Source organism: Cervus elaphus, chromosome 16 (genome assembly GCF_910594005.1).
Source record: "Cervus elaphus chromosome 16, mCerEla1.1, whole genome shotgun sequence".
Lineage (NCBI taxonomy): Eukaryota > Metazoa > Chordata > Mammalia > Artiodactyla > Cervidae > Cervus > Cervus elaphus.
In genome coordinates, this window is record NC_057830.1 from 2475269 (window position 1) to 2500882 (window position 25614).

Sequence of the window (25614 nt, forward strand, 5' to 3'; positions counted from 1 at the left end):
CCATCTGTATATCTTCTTTGGAGAAATGTCTGTTTAGGTCTTTCTCCTACTTTTTGATTGGGTTGTTTGTTATTCTGGTATTGAGTTGTATGAGCTGCTTGTACATTTTGGAAATTAATCCTTTGCCAGTTGTTTCATTTGCTATTATTTTCTCCCATTCTCAGGGTTGTCTTTTCACCTTGTTTATAGTTTCCTTTGCTGTGAAAAAGTTTTTAAGTTTAATCAGGTCCCACTTGTCTACTTTTGTTTTTATTTCCATTACTCTAGGAGGTGGGTCATAGAGGATCTTGCTTTGATTTATGTCATTGAGTGTTCTGCCTAATATTTTCCTCTATGAGTTTTATAGTTTCTTGTCTTACATTTAGGTCTTTAATCCATTTTGAGTTTATCTTTGTGTTTGATATTAGGAAGTGTTCTAATTTCATTCTTTTGCATGTAGCTATCCAGTTTTCCCAGCACCATTTATGGAAGAGGCTGTCTTTGCCCTATTGTATATTCATGCCTCCTTTGTCCAAATAAGGTACCCATAGGTGCATGGGTTTATTTCTGGGCTTTCTATTTTGTTCCATTGGTCTATATTTCTGTTTTTGTGCCAGTACCATACTGTCTTGATAACTGTAGCTTTTTAGTATAATCTGAAGTCAGAAAGGTTGATTCCTCCAGCTCCATTCTTCTTTCTCAAGACTGCTTTGGCCATTCGGGTCTTTTGTGTTTCCATATGAATTATGATTTGTGACCCAAGATGTGGTCTATCCTGGAGAATGTTCCATGTGCACTTGAGAAGAAGGTGTATTCTTCTGCATTTGGATGGAATGTCCTGAAGATAGCAATAAGATCCATCTCATCTAATGTATCATTTAAGACTTGTGTTTCCTTATTAATATTCTGTTTTGATGATCTGTCCATTGGTGTGAGGAGGGTGTTAAAGTCTCCTACTATTATTGTGTTACTGTCAATTTCTCCTTTTATGTCTGTTAGTGTTTGTCTTATGTATTGAGGTGTTCCTATGTTGGGTGCATAGATATTTACAATTGTTATGTCTTCCTCTTGGATTGATCCCTTGATCATTATGTAGTGTCCTTCCTTATCTCTTGTAATCTTTATTTTGAGGTCTATTTTGTCTGATAGGAGGATTGCTGCTCCAGCTTTCTTTTGCTGCCCATTTGCATGGAATGTATTTTTTCATACTCTTGCTTTCAGTCTGTATGTGTCTTTAGGTCTGAAGTGGGTTTCTTGTAGACAGCATAAATATGGGTCTTGTTTTTGTATCCATTCAGCCAGCCTGTGTCTTTTGATTGGAGCATTTAATCCATTTACATTTAAAGTAATTATTGATATATATGTTCCTATTGTCATTTTCTGTCATGGTCCAGGCATGGATTGGAAAAGAATTTCCAGACATGAGACAGAATGAGAGGGAAATAAAGTTTATTAGAGTGGGAGACACTGTTAGAACAGCGGGCCAGCTCAAGGGAGAACCAATGTTGAACAGTTGTCCTTAGTCCACTTTTATACCAAGGGTACAAGGAGTAGGATAGGAGTCTTGTGGGTCATTTGCTGATTGGATGAGGCATGTATAATGTGCGGGGGAAGAGTAGAGCAGGTACCTTCTCCCTATGGGGTAGGAGGAGAGACAGGTTATACTGTTCCATTAATAGTTACAACATGGGGGAGGGAAGGACAATCCATTCCTGCATTCCAAGACCTTCCTTGGTTTTATCTGCTCTTTTGTCCTTGGGTCACCATATTTTCTTAATTGTTTGGGGTTGATTTTGTAGATCTTTTTTCTTCTCTTGTATTTCTTGACTATATAAGCCCCTTTAACATTTTTGTAAAGCTGGTTTGGTGGTACTGAATTCTTTTAACTTTTGCTTTTCTGAAAAGCTTCTTATTTCTCCATCAATTTTGAATGAGATCCTTGCTGGGTACAGTAATCTTGGCTGTAGATTTTCCCCTTTCAGAACTTAAAATATATCCTGCCATTCACTTCTGGCCTGCTGAGTTTCTGCTGAAAGATCAGCTGTTAAGCATATGGGGTTTCCCTTGTATGCTATTTGTTGCTTCTCCCCTGCTGCTTTTAATATTCTTTCTTTGTGTTCAGTCTTAGTTTGATTAGTATGTGTCTTGGCATATGTTTCTCCTTGGGTTTATCCTCTATGGGACTCTTTGTGTTTCTTGGACTTGATTGACTATTTCCTTTTCCACGTTGGGGAAATTTTTAACTATAATCTCTTCAAAAATTTTCTCATACCCTTTCTTTTTCTCTTCTTCTTCTGGGACCCCTATAATTCACATGTTGGTGTGTTTGATATTGTCCCAGAAGTCTCTGAGACTATCCTCAGTTATTTTCATTCTTTTTACTTTATTCTGCTCTTCAGAAGTTATTTCCACCATTTTACCTTCCAGCTCACTGATTCGTTCTGCTTCAGATATTTTGCTATTGATTCCTTCTAGAGAGTTTTTAATTTCAGTAACTGTGTTGTTTGTCTCTGTATGTTTATTCTTTAATTCTTCTAGGTCTTTGTTAACTGATTCTTGCATTTTATCCACTTTGTTTTCAAGGTTTTTGATCATCTTTAATATCATTATTCTGAATTATTTTTCAGGTAGCTTCCCTATTTCCTCTTCATGCATTTGGACTTCTGTGTTTTTAGTTTGTTCTTTCATTTGTGTAGTATTTCTCTGTCTTTTCATTATTTTTTTAAAACTCATTGTGTTTGAGGTCTCCTTTTCCAGGTCAAGGTTGAATTCTTTCTTCCATTTGGTTTCTGCTCTCCTAAGGTTGGCCCAGTCGTTTGTGTAAGCTTTGTATAGGGTGAGATTTGTGCTGAGTTTTTGTTTGCTTGTTTTTCCTCTGATGGGCAAGGCTGAGTGCGGTGATAATTCTGTCTGCTGATATTTGAGTTTGTATTTTTGTTTCGTTTGTTGTTTAGATGAGGCGTCCTGCACAGGGTGCTACTTGTGGTTGGGTGATGCCAGGTCTGGTATTCAGGTGGTCTCCTCTGTGTGAGTTCTCACTATTCGATACTCCTTAGGGTTAGTTCTCTGTTAATCTAGGGTCTTGGAGTCAGTGCTCCCACTCCAAAGTCTCAGGGCTTGATCTCTTTTTGAATCAAGCTTCTTCATGTACCAGAGAATTCCTTATAAAGCCTTTTCCATGTTTGAATCGCTGTTTCATACTTTAAACATACACTGGTCCCAGTTTCCAGAATCCCAAGAGAGCAGAGGAAAACATGGCTTTTCCTGAAAGAACTGGGCACAAACTTACGAAGCATTGTTGTTGCCTAGAGGTACAGTGCTGTACAGCAGCTCTCTAGAGCTTATTCATTTCACTAATTGAAACATTAGTCTCATTGATTAGTAACACTCTATTTTCCCCTCCCCTGAAAGTGAAAATGAAAGTCACTCAGTCATGTCTGACTCTATCAGAGTGACTGGTATCCAGTTAAATGCATGGCTTCCATTTTAATTATTGCAAAAGCTAGGTATGATGGGACTTCAGGATGAAATAATGATCAGTTCAGTTCAGTTGCTCAGTCATATCTGACTCTTCCTGACCCCATGGACTGCAGCATACCAGGCTTCCCTGTCCATCACCAACTCCCGGAGCTTACTCAAACTCAAGTCCATTGAGTCGGTGATGCCACCCAAACAAGTCCTCCTCTGTTGTCCCCTTCACCTCCTGTCTTCAATCTTTCCTAGCATCGGGGTCTTTTCCAATGAAATAATAATAGCCAACATTAATTAGATACTTACTATGTGCCAGGTGTTTTTAAGACTTATCATCAGATTTTCTCATTGAACACTCATCCCAATCACATGCAGTAGGTACTCTCAATACTCCCATTTTCCAGATGAAGACCTCAAAGCATAGAGAAATTAATAATAATATGCCCAATGTCACGCCAGTCAAGAATACTAGAGTGGGTAGCCATTTCTTCTCTAGGAACTATACTATCAAAGTGTTATTCACTCAGTCATGTCCAGCTATTTGTGACCCCATGGACTGTAGCTTGCCAGGCTCCTCTGTCCATGAAATTCTCCAGGCAAGAATACTGGAGTGGGTAACCATTCCCTTCTCCAGGGGGTCTTCCTGACCCAAGGATTGAACCCGGGTCACCCACATTGCTGGCAGATTCTTGACTGTCTGAGCCACAGCTCCCTTTTTCAGTACACGCAATGTCACGGGGCAGTGTGTGGCACAGGCAGAATTTAAACCCAGGTCAGACAGATAGTAGATCCCACTGCACTGGCGGCCACTGTGCTCTACTGGACACGACTTCTTTTCTTTGGTCTATTAATGTTTGAGACCTATCCAGATTATTTGGAAGATGGGTCTGATAAATCCAATTTTTATATACCATTTAAATTTCAGACACACTATTAATAATGTTAGTTATTAATTATTGGAGGAGTTACAGATACTGTGTTGTCATAACCATAATAGCAACAACAAAGGTTCCTCCCATTTCAACAGGTACTTGCCTAAACAGTATCATTAGAAGACAGTATGTAAGGAACAGTGTTTTTTAGAATCAGAGCCTATCTTTGGATCTTGGCTTCCTATGTATAGCTATGTGACCCTAGCCACATTACTTCATCTCTCCAAGCCTCAGTTTTTTTCTTCTGCAAAATGGAGACAATTTCTTTCTGTCTGGCAGACTTAGGAGGATGAATTATGAGAGCTAAATAAGATTAGGCAGGTGAAGCACTTAGCCCAGGAGGAGCTCAATAAACAGTCATCTATAATGCTTCATTCTCACCAGAGCCACAGTCTGACCTCGGGCTAGGTAGAAATTATAATCATGATAATGGCAAAGTGAGCTTCTGAATACTGAGCTATCTTGCCAAGTCCAAATGACTGGGAGAGATGGGTCCACCACAAGTATCACAGCTTCCATTCTGTGGTCCAGTGGCCTTTGCACTTCATGATACTGCCTCTTGGCTTCAGGTCTGGTTCTGTCACTTAGCAGCTGGGCCCACTTGGACAAGCCCCTCCTGCTCTCTCCACTGCTGTTTCCTGACGTCTGATGAAGAAGTACAATACATGGGTGCTCAGTTATGTCTGACCCTTTGCAACCCCATGAACTGTAGCCCACCAGGCACCTCTGTCCATGGAATCTTTCCAGGCAAGAATACTGGAGTGGGTTGTCATTTCCTACTCCAGGGGATCTTCCCAATCCAGGGATCAAACCCGCATCTCTTGCATCTCCTGCATTGGCAGGCAGATTCTTTACCACTGCACAACCTGGGAAGCCAAGAGCATGATCAATTCTAAAGTCCCATTCCATGGCTTTTGAGAAAACAGAAGAGGAAAGCAACCTAAATGAAAACTCTTGTTCTTCTATCCACCCACTCAGACTTCATACTGACCATGGCTTGACTGTCTTGCAGTCAAGTGGAGGGTGACTGTTTAAGGGTTTTAAAACCAATCATACAGTCTAATTGAAAAAACTCTGGGGATGTTTACAAGATGTCTACAAGATAAAGGGTAAGACTCAGGTGTTCATGATGACTGTCTTCAAGGAATGGGTGAATATGTAGCTTTTTCTATATAAAAGGATTAACTGTGAGAGGGCTTCCCTGTTGGTGCAGATGGTAAAGAATCTGCCAGTAACTTGAGAGACCTGGGTTCGATTCCTGGGTCAGGAAGATACTCTGGAGAAGGAAATCAAAACCCACTCTAGTATTCTTGCCTGGGAAATCCCATGAATGGAGCAGCCTGGTGGACTACAGTCCATTGAGTCACAAAGAGTCGGACACAACTAAGCAGCTAACACTTCACATAACTCTGTGAGTACCAATAAGGGAATCAGTAGTTAGATAGTTAGATTTTGATTTAGAAGATATAAGAGAGAGTTTTCCAGCCATTAGACTCTTTGTTATGGTACAGGCTGTCTGGGGAGAAAATAATTTCCCATTCTAGGATTAGTGCCAGCAGGGGCTGGTCTACCACTGGTACTAGATGTAGTGGGGCAAGGGTGCCAGGAAGCTGGACCAGAGCTTCCAAGTCCAGACCTGAAACTTTGAATCTGTACTTGGCTAAGAGCAGTTGTATTATCGTCTCCGCATCCACATTCAAACACCCTCTGATCCGGAAGTGCTGTTCCAATGGAGCCCCTCGGCGGGAAGAGGCGTGGGAGGAGCGGGCTGCGCGCGTTACCGTCAGCCAGAAAGTGTCAGAGCTTCCGCTCGGTGCTGCAGCCTCCGCCCAAAGTGAGGCTGGAGGGAGGATTCCTTCATCCCTGTGACTCTGGGAAGGCGAGGTGCACGTTACAGCTCCCCTCCGTGCAGCGCAGTGAGAGGACACTGGCAGAGTTTGTGCTGCCGTGGGAAGGAGCGCTTCCAAACTTGGTTTAATGCAGGAAAAATGAAGCAGAAGCTCCTTCCGTTCAGCTTAAAAAGCTGAGTGGGCAGAGGTGGTAATACTAGCTTGGACACCACTCGTCCCCGCTCTGTCACTAACCCACGATGTAGCAGCTGCAGACCGGTTTTTTTTTTTTTTTTTAAATCCCCTAAGAGCTAATTTGTAAAATGAAAATACTTGACTAAATGATTCTGTGATATTCATTCTGTGTGTCCATCACTGGCCATGCACAATACTTAAAGTCTTGCTTAAAGACAGTTACTATAGTTTGAAGAAACAATATGTTATTCTTCATTTTGCCACAAAGCATCATCAACAAGAAATAATAGAAGTAGAAGGAATCCCAATAAGTGTATATATTAGTAGAAAAGAATTTCCTTTAGTTCAGTTTCACATGATTTGAGTGGTAAATAGTGATGAGTACAATTTACTTAAATCTTGTTTAATTTTACTGACTACCTTTTAGCCTGTTTTCTTTGGTTTCTTCTGAATTCTAGCTGTACCACCATGAAGATCATGCAAGTCAAGGTAGAGGATAAGTAAGGAAAACATTGCAATTTTAGTTTAATTTTGTACTTTAAAAAAAGTCAATGACTTTACATTCTTACTATTTAAAAAATCTTTTATTAAAATTTTTCCAGTTTTATTGAGATATGATTAACACATAACATTGTATAATTTTCAGATATACAACATGATGATTTGAATTGTATGAATACTGTGAAATGCTTGCCACAATAAGTTCAAGATACATTACCTCTTATAACTACAAATTTTTCTTCCCTGTTAAATAACTTGTCTTAAAAAGAATTTAACAACTTGCTTGTACTTTTTCCCTGAAACTATAAAAACATATAAATAAGTAAGCTCTGAAAAATATTTTAAAATATAAAATATCTTAAATTCTCAGCAATAGTTACAGGGAAATTCTCATGTAACTTATTAACATACGTAATGCATATATTTTCATGACTTAAAAAATTTGAAGTAATACAATGTGCAGACTTTAAAAATGCCAAAAAATAAAATTTATCAGAAATCAGCAAAAAGTTTAAGAATAAGCATTAAAAAAAACCTGTCAATTTTCTTACACTACCCTTTCCCCAGAGTGTTAATGCTGTGAACAGATTTCTAAATGGGATCATATTAATAAATGTGATACTGCATTTCTTCAATGTGCTTTTTAAAAATGTTAGAAAAATATCACAACTTACTTCCACATTAGTACACAGAAAGTAATAGTGTGAAGTATAAAGTAAAAATCCCTGACCTCACTACCCACCTGCTTTCCAAGATATTGTAGTTGTTTACATTTTTATATCCTTCCAGAAATTTTCTATGCCCATCAACATTTATATCTACATCTATATCTCTATATATTTTGTTCTATGGGTTATTACCATTCTGCACCTTAATTTTTATACTTAATGTATTTTAGACACTTTAAATCAAGAATTTTGTTTTTCTATTTAGATACAACAAAAATTAAATGTTTGGTAAAATTCCTTAAAATTTTAAATTAAACGTTGAATGTTGTACTTTAACAAATAACTCTATTGTATATTATGTTTACCCTATCTTTTTATATTTCTAATTTAGATGTATCAAACACATACATGAAAATTGCATGCAGAATTTCCTTGGAAAATTGGTTATGGAAAGTATATCATGTTCCTCAAAGGTATTCTAAAACTTTACTTTTAATTGCCTTAAGAAATTTAAAATTATTCGAGCTTGACAGATAAATGGTCTGTCATTCTTCCAAGGATTCCTTGATAATTAAGGATAGCACTGACATTTAGTCATAGTTAATTTGGTTGATCATTGGGTTGGTTTTTTCCCTCAGTATTTAGCAGAATTAATGGTCTTTGCAGAAGAATACTAATTCACTTGGCTTCCCTGGTGGCTCAGTGGTAAAGAATCCACCTGCCAATGCAGAAGACCCAAGTTTGATCCTTGGGTCCAGAAGATCCCCTGGAGAAGGAAATGGCAACCCACTCTAGTATTCTTACTTGGAAAATCCCATGGACAGAAGAGCCTGACTGGCTACAGTTCATGGGGCCACAAAAGAATAGACACGACTTAGCAACTAGACAATAATAACAACTTTACTCACCTTAAACTTTTACTAAGCAAGTAGTTTAGGGTGATCTGGGCTTTGCATTTCTACATAATTATTTGAGTCTTTCTAGACAACTGCTTTGTAATAAACACTCCAACAATATATCATCCATTTTGGTAAGTATTAAAATATCTCCAAAGCTATTTATCTAACAAATAAAAGGAGGTACTATTTTCCTCACATAATAAACACACACTGTAAAACACTGATGATCTGTAAGCCTTGGGAAACAATCAGTTTTTGTTTGGTTATCACGACTTGTCTGATGCACAACAGCCTCCTTTGTGCCATTTGCCCATCTAAAACCACTTCTCCTTGACGTGTCACGCAGAATCCATGCAGATACACCCGCAGCAGTGCTCTTGCTTACAGCTCCAGCTTATCTGCCAGCAACCCTTGCCACCATCCCCCTACTGTGCACTTTCTGTATCACCAGTACCTGCTCTTTGCAGTCTTCATACTCTTTCCTTGAAGTCCTCTTTCTTAATCAACCCCCACTTCGCTCCTGGCAATCTGCATTTCACATTTAACAACCCACCTCAGACACCGAGATCTCCAAAAAGTGGCCCCCAAAGAATTAAACACTTCTCTGCATTCTCATTATAGTCTGTACACACTAATATTGAAGCACTTATTACCCTCTGTGATAATGTGTTTGTTTACCTATTTCTCTCCTTTTATTGAGTGAATTCCTTCAAGGCAGACCCTCTATTATTTATTCCCATCCTTGGTCTTAGGACTGTACTATGCACATGATAGACACTTAGGAAATGTCCTTTGAAAAGATAACTAACTGATGGACTCTGGTGTTATGAAGATTCCTTTCGTTTCAGCTCTTTTGTATACTCTACTTTTCTTATTCGGGTTCACTAAATGTAATTTAATTTCTATTGGCTAATTTACCACAGTCCTTTCAATGTACGGCAGTGAAAACAGAAAGAGGGCCTATAGTCTAGGTTGAACCTGTTCACTCGGGCTGCTATGCCAGCGTACCACAGACTGGTGGCTTATAGGCAACAGAGATCTACGTCTATCAGTCATGGAGCCTGGGAAGTCCAAGGTCAAGTTACCAGCAAATCCAGTGTCGGATGAGACACTGCCTTCTGGTCCATGCATGGCTGTCTTTCCTGCCAGCCCCTCATGGCAGAGGGACAAGGGGATTCCCAGGGGTCTCTTTTCTGAGGGCACTAATCTCATTCATGAGAGTTTTCTAATCATCTCCCAAAGACCACACCTCCAAGTAACAGCACTTTGGGAATTAAGTTTCAACGTATGAATTTGGGGGTGGGGAACACAAACATTCAGTCAATGGCAAACCATATGTATCTGCCTGATCTAAACAGTTTTGACCTACACAAACAGCAATTTCAAGTGGTTCAACCTCATAGATATACAGGTGATTGGTCTGAATATGTAAGAGGACCTTGTCAGCCTCTGTTCTTAACTCATTCCCACCTGTGGCCACTGATTTAGCTTTGTCTGTTTGTGGTTTGCCTAAAGAGCCCACATGGGAAAAGCACAAATATTCTAATTAATAGGAGAGCATGTTAAATTGATCCCAAGTTAATCAAGGATCACCTATGTTTGATGGCTTTGAAATATTTTATTTTTCATCAGGCATCAGCTAGAGTTGATACTACCTGATTTTCTAACTACCTGGGAAATTCAAGCTGTTGGTGTTTCATATAAAGGTAAGCAGCTAGAGTGATATACTGAATTAGGGGACAGTTTGTTCCTTAAGTTTGTCATTTTATCAACAGTTCAACCAGAACTTTGGCAGTAATATATTTTAGACTCTCATCTGAACCTAGGATAAAAAGAAATACCTATGAACATACTTTGTTCATTTAAATTTTCGTAGGCCAGCCATCATGTTGTGAGCAATGATTTCAAGTTCCAACTTTCCTAAAATCTTTCTGATTTGCTGGGGTGTTGAGGTAGGGGATTAAAAACAAGTCTCATTACTGAGTTCCCCCCCAAGTTATGGGTAACATTACACACCCATACCATTTGTAATATTATTTTTAAGAAAATTTATTTGATTTTTCACATGTCAATATTTTCACCCAATAAATGGGTTCCATAATAATTAATGACTTTTTTGATACATTGAAAAGCAGGATTGAGACAGACTGTTAAAAAATATCTATGCAACTGTGTAGCCAGAGCACTAACAGCAGGAACACAAGAGCAACAATCTGATAAAGTTAGAGGATATTAAGTTCATCATTAAAAACAAAAAAGTAAACACAGTGCTTTATCTTTAAAAAGAAAAATAGCAAAGGTAGCTTGACAGGAATTGATGCGAGGTAGGGCTGAGGTGGCTGAGTTATGAAGACTGTGAAACGCACAGACGTCTGGAAGAGCTGATGGCCAAATTGACCCAAGAGGAAAAATGTCATAGTGCTGTATTTCTCATTTGTTTGCTGCATTCAGCTGGTTCATGTACTTTGTGTTCAGCTGCTATTATGTGGTAGCAAAAAACTTTAAAGTGCTAGCGGAAAAGTGCGTATGAATCAGTGGGATACATCGCTAGCATTCCCTTACTTATCAGTCATCAGGAACTCGGCAACGTTCAGTCCTATAGCTATATGTTGCGGGTGTGCTATGCTGTGCGTAGTCGCTCAGTCATGTCCAACTCTTTGTGACCCCATGGACTGTAGCCCATCAGGCTCCTCTGTGCATGGGGATTTTCCAGGCAAGAATACTGGAGTGGGTTGCTGTGCCCTCCTCCAGCAGATCTTCCCAACCCAGGGATTGAACCGAGGTCCCCTGCATTGCAGACAGATTCTTTACCGTCAGAGACACCAGGGAAGCCCATATGTTGTGAGTATATAAGTAATATTTTTACCCTAGTGCCTTGATGTAAATTACTCTAGAGCTGAAGTTACTCCATGTTCTTTTCTGTTTTCTTTGTTATTGTTTGTTTTTGTAAGTTCATGAACTGTTGGGGTAACTATGAACTCTGACTATATATTTGATGATATTTTAAAAAAATAACCTTTGTTTTTGAGGGTGGGTTTTTAAAAAGGAAGTTATTGTTTTAGAGACATAAATAAATTGAAATGTTTATATATAAATAAAATAGTATGCTTCTGGGATTTGCTTCAGAATAATTTAGGGAGTGCTAGATGAGGTGGGTATAGAGGGGGAAAAATTGACCATGAGTTGATAATCACAGAAGCTGGGTAGTAGGTTCATTATACCATTCTCTCTACTTTTTATATAGGCTTCAATTTTTCTGTAACAAAAAATGTTTTTTTAACTTTACAGATAATCATAATACTCTTCTGAAATCTTATCATGTGTTTGTTTAGGTCTTCCGGACTAGAGGGAAGATTTTGCTTGTCTTGTTCACCATTGTTACCTGCTTTGGCCAATATGCGGCCTGGCCCTTGACAGACTCTCAAAATATTAATTGATGAGGGGAAAAAAATGTCACGAAGTAGAACTTTCAGGAGGAGAGAGAGAATTCATATTTTTCTTCTCCTCCAAATAAAGAAAACATAAGAATTTTAGAGAAGGTGAAGGACGCTGGGAGCTCCTCAGCACACTCTGCGCCCTGCTGCCTCTGGCAGGTCAGTGTACGGCGGATGTAGTGTGGTTGCAGGTGGACAAAGACGGTCTCCAGGCCGTAAGCCACAGTGTTACAAGAGTCGATTAAAAGGGCTCATCTCCAACATGAAATCTCCGGGAACTTGAGTAAGTAGGTAAATGTGTGGCACTAGAACCAATGGCTGAGAAATCTGATGGTAAAACCCCTGCACATGATTCACTTCCCTTAAATGCAGTCTGCCCTGAGCACTGGGGGTGGGAAGGGTATTAAGTCGCGGAGAGCTTGGGTGAGGGAGAGAGAAGACACGAAAGACTCAAATTGTATGTGACTCATGTATCACCGCGGAAGCTGGATGGAGGTTTTGGAGAGGATCAATTCATATTTTCTGTTGGGAATGATGGGAGGTGAGAAAAGTCTTCCTTTGGTAAGTTGACAGAAGCCCTAAGAGTTTGGTGGTTGCCACTGGTGGGGATGGAGTAGGAGTATGTGAAATATCTGCTTACTGGGTAAGAGGTTTATTTCAGAGCAATGAAAATATTTTGGAAGTAGATAAACGTGGAACATTGTCAGAACACTGTCAGTGTACTAAATGTCACTGAATTGTTCACTTTGAAATGGTTAATTTTCTGTTAGTGAATTTCACCTCAATACAAAAACTAGAGAAAGGCGAATGTTGAAGCCAGGAGTGAAAGGTGGCTCCTCCGTAAAAATAGGAAGGTTGGCCGATACAATCATCAGTGAGTTGATGGCATAGCTAAAACTAGAAACTTGGTCTTTTGATTTCCAGGCCTGTGGTCTTTTTACTAAAAAAAAAAGAAAGGCTCCAAATACTCCGGACCAACAAATTGACCTTAAATTAATTGTGCTACGAATTGCAGTGTAGGGAAGAGGGGTGTGTGATGAACTGGGAGACTGGGATTGACACACATGCACTGCTACGCATAAAACAGAAAACCAGTAGGAACAGACTGCACAGCGCAGGGAGCTCTGCTCAGCGCTGTGTGGCGGCCTCGAGGGGAGGGAAATCCGAAAAAGAGGAGACGTCTGTGTACGCACAACTGATTCCCTTTGTTGTACGGTGGAAACTAACGCAATATTTAAAAGCAACTATACTCCAATAAAAATTAATTAAAAAAAGAATCTCAGTGTATTAAAAGCGAATATGTAATACAGGGATTAAAATCCCAAATTCTAGTCTAGAATGCTCATGTAGTTAACCCCAGTTTATTTTCTCAGAACTCCACTTAGAGCTATTTTCTAAGCGAAACGTCCATGGGCCCCAAGCTCAAGCTCTGATAGAACTGTTACTTTCATGTGAATTATTTATCTCAAGTTTATCATAACACACTTATCATGATGCTTATTTACTTGATGTCTGTCTCTTTCACTAATAATGTCTAACAGGGGACTTACTTAAGGTCAGATTCTGTCCTAAACTTTTTGTCAGAATTAATTTATCTAATTCTTACCACAGCCCTGTGAAGTAGGTAGCTTATTTGCTCCCCCTTCATAGGTAAGGAATCTGAGGCACAAAGTGATGAAGTAATTTGCCTGAGGTCAAACAGCTAATAGGTCACGACCCAGTGCAGCAGTCTGACTCCTGAGCCTATGTTCTGACGCTGTCTGAGAACGGTGACTGTGTTCACTTCCTCAGCACCCGGCACACACTACATATCTGTCGAACAAATGCATGATTTGGGTTCTAGCTTAGCAATCTCTCATATTTGGCTGTGTGGTCCTAAGCAGATCATTTGACCTCCCTGAATCCAGCATTTATTGTAGCCACCATGTTGAGAGTTGTAAAAACCCAAATAAGTTTATGGATGCGAAAACAACTTGAACAAAAATGAATTTTTAAATAAATACAAATGTAGAGGATGGCAAAAGTAAGTATGTTTCACAAATTACCTTCTAAATACTTCATCTAAAAGACTAATTTGTTTAGTGCATACTGGCAGAAAATTTCACATTTTTCCTCCTAAAATCAAGGTCTTAAACTGAAATATTTAGGTATATTTCTTTATGAACTCTGCCTTCTACTAGAAAGGAATTCTCTATATTTCCTAAAATAATAATCTTTCATAGATCTGAGCATTCCATCCTCAACATTCCTAAACAGCAGAGGCAAAAGATGAAAACGCTGTGTCAGTGACTGCTAACTAACCAGCATTAATTCTTTATTTGCTCCTTATTATCAAAACCTGAATTTTAGACGGCCACATTGCTTCCCCGTTTCCCTCGGATTTGAGTACAGCCAAGTCCCAAGTCTCCAAGGAAATATAAATCGTATGGGACTTCCAGGAAGGTTCTTCAAAAGAAAGTTGTTTCCCCTATCAAGCTACCAATGGTATTTTTCACAGAACTAGAACAAATAATTTCACAATTTGTATGGAAATACAAAAAACCTCGAATAGCCAAAGTAATCCTGAGAAAGAAGAATGGAACTGGAGGAATCAACCTGCCTGACTTCAGACTCTACTACAAAGCCACAGTCATCAAGACAGTATGGTACTGGCACAAAGACAGAAATATAGATCAATGGAACAGAATAGAAAGCCCAGAGATAAATCCACGAACCTATGGACACCTTATCTTTGACAAAGGAGGCAAGGATATACAATGGAAAAAAGACAACCTCTTTAACAAGTGGTGCTGGGAAAACTGGTCAACCACTTGTAAAAGAATGAAACTAGAACACTTTCTAACAACATACACAAAAATAAACTCAAAATGGATTAAAGATCTAAATGTAAGACCAGAAACTATAAAACTCCTAGAGGAGAACATAGGCAAAACACTCTCTGACATAAATCACAGCAAGATCCTCTATGACCCACCTCCCAGAATATTGGAAATAAAAGCAAAACTAAACAAATGGGACCTAATGAAACTTAAAAGCTTTTGCACTACAAAGGAAACTATAAGTAAGGTGAAAAGACAGCCCTCAGATTGGGAGAAAATAATAGCAAATGAAGAAACAGACAAAGGATTAATCTCAAAAATATACAAGCAACTCCTGAAGCTCAATTCCAGAAAAATAAATGACCCAATCCAAAAATGGGCCAAAGAACTAAACAGACATTTCTCCAAAGAAGACATACAGATGGCTAACAAACACATGAAAAGATGCTCAACATCACTCATTATTAGAGAAATGCAAATCAAAACCACAATGAGGTACCATTACACGCCAGTCAGGATGGCTGCTATCCAAAAGTCTACAAGCAATAAATGCTGGAGAGGGTGTGGAGAAAAGGGAACCCTCTTACACTGTTGGTGGGAATGCAAGCTAGTACAGCCGCTATGGAAAACAGTGTGGAGATTTCTTAAAAAACTGGAAATAGAACTGCCATATGACCCAGCAATCCCACTTCTGGGCATACACACTGAGGAAACCAGATCTGAAAGAGACACATGCACCCCAATGTTCATTGCAGCACTGTTTATAATAGCCAGGACATGGAAGCAACCTAGATGCCCATCAGCAGATGAATGGATAAGGAAGCTGTGGTACATATACACCATGGAATATTACTCAGCCGTTAAAAAGAATTCATTTGAACCAGTCCTAATGAGATGGATGAAACTGGAGCCCCTTATACAGAGTGAAGTAAGCCAGAAAGATAAAGAACATTACAGCATACTAACGCATATATATGGAATTTAGAAAGATGGTAATGATAACCCTATATGCAAAACAGAAAAAGAGACACAGAAATACAGAACAGACTATTGAACTCTTTGAGAGAATGTGAGGGTGGGATATTTCAAAAGAACAGCATGTATACTATCTATGGTGAAACAGATCCCCAGCCCAGGTGGGATGCATGAGACAAGTGCTCGGGCCTGGTGCACTGGGAAGACCCAGAGGAATCGGGTGGAGAGGGAGGTGGGAGGGGGGATCGGGATGGGGAATACGTGTAAATCTATGGCTGATTCATATCAGTGTATGACAAAACCCACTGAAATGTTGTGAAGTAATTAGCCTCCAACTAATAAAAAATTAAAAAAAAAAAAAAAGGAAAGTTGTTTCAACAGAAATGGGTCTCTCTCTCTTTTATTTTTTGGCCTTTTTTTTTTTTTTACAGCCCTCAACTCAGAAACAATTGTTGGAGCTCCAGCAGCCAACTTGGATCATGAGGTAACATTGAAGATGGAAGCTAGCATGGTGGAACAAAATTATAATAGCCCCTGCTTTTGATGACATGTGGATCTGCCATTCCAGCCTTGGCTGTCTATTATGTGGGAAAGAGATAAACATGTATTTCATTTAGGCGATAGTTATTTTAGTTGTCTGTTATATACAGCAGCACCTAATTCTAATTAATATAAATTAATTTTTCGTCACCTTGTTTCCCCGTCATAATACTCATCACAGGTTGGTATAACTGCTTATTCATGATCAATCTTCAGAGCTAGACCCAAGCTCCTTGTCTGGTTCCCTGTGGCTACTTCACCCCAGCTCAGTGTCTGGCACATATTCAGTTCAGTTCAGTTCAGTTCAGTCGCTCAGTCGTGTCTGACTCTTTGTGACCCCATGAACCACAGCACGCCAGGCCTCCCTGTCCATCACCAACTCCTGGAGTCTACCCAAACCCATGTCCATTGTGTTGATGATGCCATCCAACCATCTCATCCTCTGTCGTCCCCTTCTCTGCCTGCCTTCAATCTTTCCCAGCATCAGGGTCTTTTCCAATGAGTCAACTCTTTGCATCAGGTGGCCGAAGTATTGGAGTTTCAGCTTCAACATCAGTCATTCCAATGAACACTCAGGACTGATCTCCTTTAGAATGGACTGGTTGGATCTCCTTGCAGTGCAAGGGACTCTGAAGAGTCTTCTCCAACACCACAGTTCAAAAGCATCAATTTTTCAGTGCTCAGCTTTCTTCACAGTCCAACTCTCACATCCATACATGACCACTGGAAAAACTGTAGCCTTGACTAGACGGACCTTTGTTGGCAAAGTAATATCTCTGCTTTTTAATATGCTGTCTAGGTTGGTCATAGCTTTCCTTCCGAGGAGCAAGTGTCTTTTAATTTCATGGCTGCAATCACCATCCACACTGATTTTGGAGCCCAGAAAATAAAGTCAGCCACTGTTTCCACTGTTTCCCCATCTATTTGCCATGAAGTGATGGGACCAGATGCCATGATCTTAGTTTTCTGAATGCTGAGCTTTAAGCCAACTTTTTCACTCTCCTGTTTCACTTTCATCAACAGGCTCTTTAGTTCTTCTTCACTTTCTGCCATAATGGTGGTGTCAGCTGCATATCTGAGGTTAATCACATGTTAGGTATTTAATAAACATTTGTGGAATGAATGACTGCAGAAGCACCTAAATCTCAACCTTCTCACCTCTTTTCCCTTTCCTTCTTCCTTTAGAGCTCATCCTAGCTGCCAACCACTTCCATCTGATTGAGCCATTATTTCTCTTTCCGTCCCTAAAGAAAACCCAACCTCCTCTCTGCATCATCCAAACACCTCACCCCCCACCATCCCCTCCCTCTCCACCGCAGCTCTCTTGTCCAAGCTAGGGAATGGCTGGATACACTCTGCCAGTTACAAGGATGGAGAACCTGACTCTTAAAAGGAGGCAGGAGGGCGGGGGTGCCAATGCAGACCTTCTTGCCAAGCACACTTGAAGCTAGATTCCACGTGGCCCTGGGGGTTTGGGTTCCTAGGGCCCTGAGGGAATTTTGAGAGGTAACTCCCTACCTAAATCAGGACCTCACAGTTTCTTGAGGTGCCCCTTAGCCATGGCCTAGGCCTGGACTCCGTGGGAGGGGCCCTCCTCACAGGGCAAAATTCACCCTCAACCTTGCCCAGTCCCCGTGGTCTCAGCCCCGGAGTCTGTCTCCAGGACCTGCTGCAGTAGCTGCTCAGACGAGGAAACCTGCCCGGGGATGGGAAGAGGCTGCCAGAGATGTCCATCTCAACCTGCTTTGCCTCCTCCTCTGAAAGAGAAGGAGAAAAAAGTCATTAAGAGCCCTCACCCCATATATATATACCCTATGGTATATGTAACTTAATTCTAATCTTTGGATAGCTGGCTCCTCCCTGGTCTGGTAAACCTAATACCCTACTCGATTTCTTTTTGTTATTTTTTTTCCTAGAGGTTTTTTTTTAAACTATGGCAAAATATAAATAACATAATGTTTACCATTTTAATTATTCACAAGTACACAACTCGATGGCATTCACATTCACAATATATTCACAATGTTATAGAACCATCACCACCATTTATACCCCAAACTTTCTCATCATCCACAACAAAAACCCTGTCCCCATGGACAGTGCCTCTCCCTCCTGGTCTGTTTCTTGATCAGGGACTCTGCCTACATTTGACTGTTCTCTGGCCTTGGCCTTGTAACTGATCGTACCTGTATGCCTGGCCTTCTGAGGAATACATCCCAGGATTGCTCTAGCTCTTGTAACATCCTTTTGTGGGACTCCAGATACTGGCTGCCTCTCTGCTCTTGTCCCTTTTGGAAAGTACCCTATAGATATACGGGATGCTAAAATGAATGCTCCCTAAGCATCTAGAGTTTAGGACATTGTCTGTTCCCACCCTTGGGAACTGACCTACTTTTAGGTCATAACCCCTGACAATCTACATCCACTGTAAGTATTTAGACTATTCTATCTTTCTAATAACCATCTCCTCCCAAACACTTCTACCACCTCATCCTTCTCTGGATTTTAATCCCTTCACCCCTACTGTCCTAACCCTCATCCTTTTACCAGTTCCCATCATCCCAGTCCTCAGTCCTTTTGTATCTTCAGGAACTTCTCTAACCTTCCTGGAGTCAAAACCAGCAGTTCAATGTTGCCTATTTTATAGCCTCTTAAAACTTTCTCATTGTCTTGGCAATCTTTGTCACTCTGCCAGTGCCTTGCGCTGTGTTATTTGAAGAGCCTCCGTGTGATGTGCTAAGAGACTTGTCCTTGGGGTCAGATTTGAGTTCTCTCACGGCTCAGCTGCTCCAGAGCTGGCTTTGTGGGCGTGAAGCCTATGCAGCGGAACAGGGTCTGCTACTCTGAAGGCTCCACACCAAGTTTGGTGCTCTGCTGTTCCTGTCTTGAAATTATTAATAATTTTATCTCTTGAACTCATTTTTTGTTGTTGTTTTGTTTTGTTTTTTTGGCTGCAATGGGTCTTCCTTGCAGCACACAGGCTTCTCCAGTTGTCGTGCAGGGGCTCAGCAGCCGTATTCAGGAATCTAAGTTCCCCAATCAGGGATCAAGTCTATGTGCCCTGCACTGGACAGCAGATTCTTAACCACTGGACCACCAGGGGTGTTCCTGAACTTGCATTTTATGAGTAAAATCTGACAGGACAGTGGAGAATGCATTTGAGTTACCGTAGACGCGTGGGATACAGGTGCCCGTCCCCCCTTGCCAACCCCTTCCTGTAGAACATTCATGATACTCTGTGAACACAGGGTTTCAGTGGACCCACAGTGTGCAGAGTTTAATGAGACTCAAAGTGAGTACACAGTGAGGAGTCATGTCTACGACTGAGCAATCGGGGGGAGGGGGGCTGACAGCCCAAGAGGCCACATTTTCCACAGGAACCAGAACACGTTTTGAATGCAGAAGGATGACAGTGGTAAATTCGAAGAAACACAAATGGCTGAGGTGCTTCATCATATTCTTTCTTGTTCCTGTTGTTATTAGCCAACAACTTACACTAAATATGCTGATACAGGACAGGGAAAGACAGGGTAATCCATAGTTCCCTTTCCTTTCGGGCTCTTCTTATTTGTCAGTAAAGCAAAGGTCTAGAGTGTTGATAGAGTACACGCATATCAAGAAGTAAAATGAAACGGCTGAGTTAGTTTTGCATAGCAGGTGCACCATGGCAAGATAAGGGAGATGCCACAGAAGAAAGGGAAAGGCTTTATATTTTAAAACTTAACAGCACTTTTCCTGCTTTATGAATAAGCAGCTCTACACTTTTGTCTTGCACTGGGACCTTCAGATTTTACAGATGGCCTAGACTGCTCATTTCTGTGTGACTCTGGGCAGCCCTACCGTTCTTCCTTCTTTCCTTCCTGCCGTTCTTTTAACCCTTTCTGAGCATCAGTTTCTTCATCTGTAAAATGAAATAATGCCAAACCATGCCAACCATTATCAAGTGGTCTCTGCTGCTGCTCATTCTGTTTATTTCTTATATAACTTCCATGGAGATATCCAGAAAACATTCTGAAGGAGGTCTATGGATAAATGAGGGAAATGAAAATTATACAAAGTTAGGGGGGCAGACTAAGCCTTTAGAAGTTATTTGAGGGTGGGGAAATCCATCAAAAAGTTTTTTGATATTTGCCTTTTTCCTATTAATGGAGACTTTTGTATGTTTGCAGGCAGAAAGAAAGGAGTTGGTAAAGCAGGAGAGATAAGATGCTAGAAAGAATGGACATATGAGCTCCTTAAATGTTTATATGGCTTTTCATTGCTCAGGGATATCACATTTAAGCATTCCCATGAAGAATACAGGGCAGGTGTTCTTATTTCCAGGAACTGTAGAGGCTAGCTCTCAGAAGAGACATAAAACAAGAAGCCAGAATTTACCTTGGAAAGATGTCATGGATTAGCTCTGACCCTCAGCTCTTATTTTTCCAGCCTTCTTGGGATGCTATTAAGTTACTACCAGCAGATGGCGCTTGTAAGCAGGCCTCTGAGTCCATAGTTAAGAGCTGGAAGTGCACTTGCAAATTAAAGATTTTTTTTCTCTTTAATTGAAGTATGACTAAACAACAACAAGAATAGTTGATTTATAATATTGTGTTAATTTCAGGTGTACCGCAGGGTGATTCAGTGTTTTTGAAAATTATACTCTATTTTAGGTTATTACAAGATAATGGGTATAATTCCTTGCACTAAATGGTATATCTTTGTTGCTTATTCATTTTATATATAGTAGTTTAGGCCCCATATGGAAAGGAATTGAGGCCTCCTGCTCAGAGTTGAGAGTGAGCCACCGTGCAGGGAAATCCTCCAGCCACAGAGACCACAGCCTCAGCTTACAGCTTGATTGCAAACTCATGAAAGAACCTAAGCCAAAATTACCCAGCTAAGACATTCCTGAATTCTTGCCCAATAAAACTGTGACGATAATTGTTTATCTTAAGCCCCTAAATTTTGGGGTAATTGATAACATAGCAATAGTTAACTTGTACCCTCTAACAGCTGCTTTTCTAAAAATGCAAGTCTCATAGAGCGCCTGTATTCACCACCACCACTAATGGGCAATTGCTCATTAGAAATGGCTTTGCTGGATCATTTTGTTTTGGGTTCAGGTTTTCTCAGGAGTTTGCAATCAAGTTGTAGCTGGGGCTGTGGTCACTGAAAGGCATGACCAGGGCTGGGGATTTATCTCCACAGGGACTCGCTTGCATGAGGCAGGAGGCCTCAGTCCCTTTCCACATGGGCCTCTCCATAGGCTTCTTGAGAGTCTTTACTACATGATGGCTGGCCTCCCCCAGAGCAGGCCATCCAAGAGACAGCAAGGTGGGAACGGCAATGTCTTCCATGACTGCTCTCTGAAGCCACACACCTCTGCATTTGCTGTATGCTATTGAGCCTACCCTGATACAGAGCGGGAGGTGGTCACCCAAGGCCAGGAACACCAGGGAGGCAGGGACATTGGGCCATCTTGGAGACTGGCTACCGCATCTAGCCACTGGATGAGTGGATGAGTACCAACGCATCACAGGCATTAGAATTCGATAAGAGAGCTCATGTTGAACAAGAAGTATATCATCTGAAAAAAGTGTGTGACAGTGAAGCCAAACAAGAGGTTAATAATGGCCTGAACTGCATTCTTTACAAGGTCTAACATATAGAAAGAAATAACTTCAGTGAGGTTATAAAACTGAGACATAAACGGAGAGTGGACACCTTCTTTTTGTCTCTTTTTGTCTCCTCTGAAAAAATGTGCTTAACTGCATTCTATCACAAACAGAATGACTGGTTTTCTCTTTGGGCCTTATTACTTTCCACTTCCTCTACATACTGTCTTCAGAAATCCTCCCCTATTCTGTTACTGAGTTAGGAACCTGAGTGGATGTGTTATTTCAATCCACCACTCTCGTGACATACAAAAAATAGTTTGAACAACAGCTTTCTTCTTTATCTTTCTTCAGTTACCATTTGGGAACTGAAACCCTGAATCATCCCCCCTTGGATTTAAACTTCCTCTGACATGGCTTATCTCGCTGCTCTTGGTTCTTCCCTTCTCCAGCCTTTCCTACTAATCTCCCCAGTGCGTCGTCTGCCTGGGTGCCCCTCCAGTCTCAACCTGACGCCCTCTGGGGGAGACCCAGAGTAGTGCTTCACTTAGGTCACATCTATTCCCAACTTGTACTTTTGAACCTTCACCTAGAATGTGCAGTGGTATCTAAATGAGAATCAAAATGTGTGGAGTAGGCTACAAATCCTTCAAGATTCTAAAAAACAGAGAATCAATCCCAGACAAAAAAGTTAGTGTGTGTGTTAAGTCACTTCTGTCATGTCTGACTCTTTGCAACCCTATGGACCATGGCCCACCAGGCTCCTCTGTCCATGGGATTCTCCAGGCAAGAATACTGGAGTGGGTTGACATGCCCACCTCCAAGGGATCTTCCAGATCCAAGGATCGAACCTGCATCTCTTATGCCTCCTGCATTGGTTTTTTACAGGCGGGTTTTTTCAGTATCGCCATCTGGGAAGCCCAGGTAGCTGAAGACCGTGTCAAAGAGAAAGACAGATTTCAGGAGGGCTTGCTATCTCTCTTCTTTTTCCCACTGATCCCAACACAATCAAATCCCCGTCTCTGCAAGTTACTAAATGTGTTCCTTGAGGCAAATCACTGTATTTCTATGGGTAATCACTGTTTACTCATTGGTCACCTAAGGTCATAGTACCTTTCAGAGTGCTTGTGAAGATTATAAACAGTTTATGTAAGTTAATTATTACAGTACCTGTGACATGGAGCTAATAACTGGTACCTATTGTGTTGTCATTATTTGGATGATCTCTTTAAAGATTCAAACTGTATTCTCCATGTCTGAATTTCATATAGCACCTGGTAAAATGTAATGGAGTTTGTAGCCCTTCTTGAAATTTTGAATTAACATTTATAAGCTTTAAGAAAAATGCTTCAGGCAATATCTTTGATACAGAGAGAGGAGGATCTTTCCAAGTGTAGATCTTTTACCACTTATGAGATAAAAGTAGGAGGGTACACATAATCTGCTAATGGCAATCAACCCCATAAACAAGAGGAAAAAATTCTAAATCTAAGAAAGATTCTGTTCCGTGGGAGACTTTTTGTGCTTTTTCACTCACTAAGTCAGAATGTCAGACTCTTAGGAAGTATCAATTATTTGGACTTCAAGAGTTCAGTCATCTAATCTCAGATCTTTAATTGACAGCAAGTGAACAAACCAGAAAGGAAGTGGGGGCAAAATTCTGCTGGGCTCAGTGATAAAGAGATTCTTTCATCCTGATAGCCAGTTCTGACTGGCTGCTGTCAGGAGGGTAGAACTGTGTTTAAAGGCAGATTGGTGTGATCCTATACACATGTTTCTTTTTTAAAGTAGAAGGTCATGACTGTGTCTTACACTAGTAGTAAATAATAGCGACCATTTTCAGGTTCATGCTGTGTGCTAAGAGCTTTATACATATTTCACTTAATTCTCCCATCAGCACTATGAGGTTTTACTGTTTTGATTTTATAGACAAATCACGTAGCTAATTAGACAGAGCCAGGGTTTGAATTCAAGCCTGCCTCACTGCAGGCCATACTTCTTTTTCAATGAAATATTTAAAATGTTAAGAAAAATACAGCGACTGACCTATACACCCATATAACTATCCCTAAACTTTACTGAATTATTTGTAAGATATTGCCATACTGGCTTCAGGTGTTCCTTTAAAACAAAAGGTAATAGATATAGTGGAAGCATATACTTCTTTCCTATCACAAATTTCTCCTTCCCTTCACAGAGATAACAACTATTCTGATTTAATATTTACCTTTCACAATTATGGGCTTCCCAAGTGGCACTAGCGGTAAAGAACCCACCTGCCAATGCAGGAGACTAAGAGACGCAGGTTCAATCCCTGGGTCAAGAAGATCCCCTGGAAGAGGGCATGGCAACCCACTCCAGTATTCTTGCCTGGAGAATCCCAAGGACAGAGGACCCTAGAGGGCTACAGTCCATGGGGTCGCAAAGAGACACGACTGAAGCGCCTTAGCATACATGCATTTCAGACTTAAATGTGTATGTCATTGCATGCATGCATGCTCAGTTGCTCAGTTATATTAGACTCTTTGTGAGCTCAGAGACTGTAGCCCGCCAGGCTCCTCTGTCCATGAAATTTTCCAAGCAAGAATACTGGAGTGGGTTGCCATTTCCTCCTCCAGGGTATCTTCTAGAATCACGGGTCAAACCCACGTCTCCTGCATTTCCTGCATTGGCAAGTAGATTCTTCACCACTGAGCCAACTCGAAAGCCCATGTATGTTTTTACATTTGTATAAATATAAGTGTTATTATGCTTTTTGTGTCATCCCAGCCAACACTGCATTCCATGGTATGAATATACAGTAATATATTTATCATTGTTACGTTGCTTTAGGTTGCTCCCAAGTTTTTGCTATTACAAATCATTCTACAAAGTGCATTCCTATACTAGTGTTTGAGGCAAATGTGTGAAAGTTTCCTGGGATTTAAACCTAGAGTGTTTATTTTCCTGTTACCCTCTAATCAGGTTTCCTGCAGGCTGGGGTGAATTCCTGATTCAGTGTTGGGATATCAGAGTCCTGGATGTGGGATAGAGGTATAAGATTGAGAGGAAAAGGGGGGTTTTTAGAGGATGTGATGTTGATAGCCCAGGTCACTTGAGAGAGGAATTTCAACACGCAACTAAGCAGTGGATCTTGGACTCAAGGAGAAAGATTCTGGTTTCTCCTTTGGCCTAATCAACTGAAAACTAATTTCAAGATGGTCGTGGGGATTTACTAAGAGACAAGGGAAACAAGGAATGGGCCAAGTGAAACAGAACACTTGGAAGAGTGCTTTTAAAGCAAGTGTCCAGGGAGCCTAGGGTTCCTATGGAGCCTCCTCAAGGCCGTCTGGGGGTGCCCCTGAGCAGAGAGCAGGGCCATCCCTTCTGATCACCGGAGCACCTCCATTCTAACCAGTTTCCACACTGGACTTCCCTGTAAGACTTTGTTTCCGTAAACTTTTTGTAGCTAAATGTCTTTTCAAATTTGCTTAAATATTTTGGAAGACAAGTAACCAACGCGAGACCTTTGCTCACAAGGTCCCACAGGTAGCTGTAGTGTGCACCCCAGGATTTCTTTCCTCGCTGGTGCTATCAGCAAGTGCTTAAGTAGATTCTGAGTGAGTTGCATCCCGCGGGGCCTGTAGCAGTAACCCATGTTTAACCCTCGTTTCTGAAGAGACACCAAACTGAAGGCATAAACAGGCTAAGCATGATAGTGATGGTACTGGGCTGACTGTTCCCTGCCCTCCCAGGAGCATTTTCATGTCGTGGTGACCTCAGAGAATAATAAGGA

General features: G+C 40.7%; 1 pseudogene; it reads left to right on the forward strand.

Moving 5' to 3' along the window:
* The window catches only part of LOC122709873, a 38102-nt pseudogene extending 33071 nt beyond the window's left edge, over positions 1 to 5031 (forward strand).
* The last annotated feature ends 20583 nt before the right edge of the window (positions 5032 to 25614 follow it).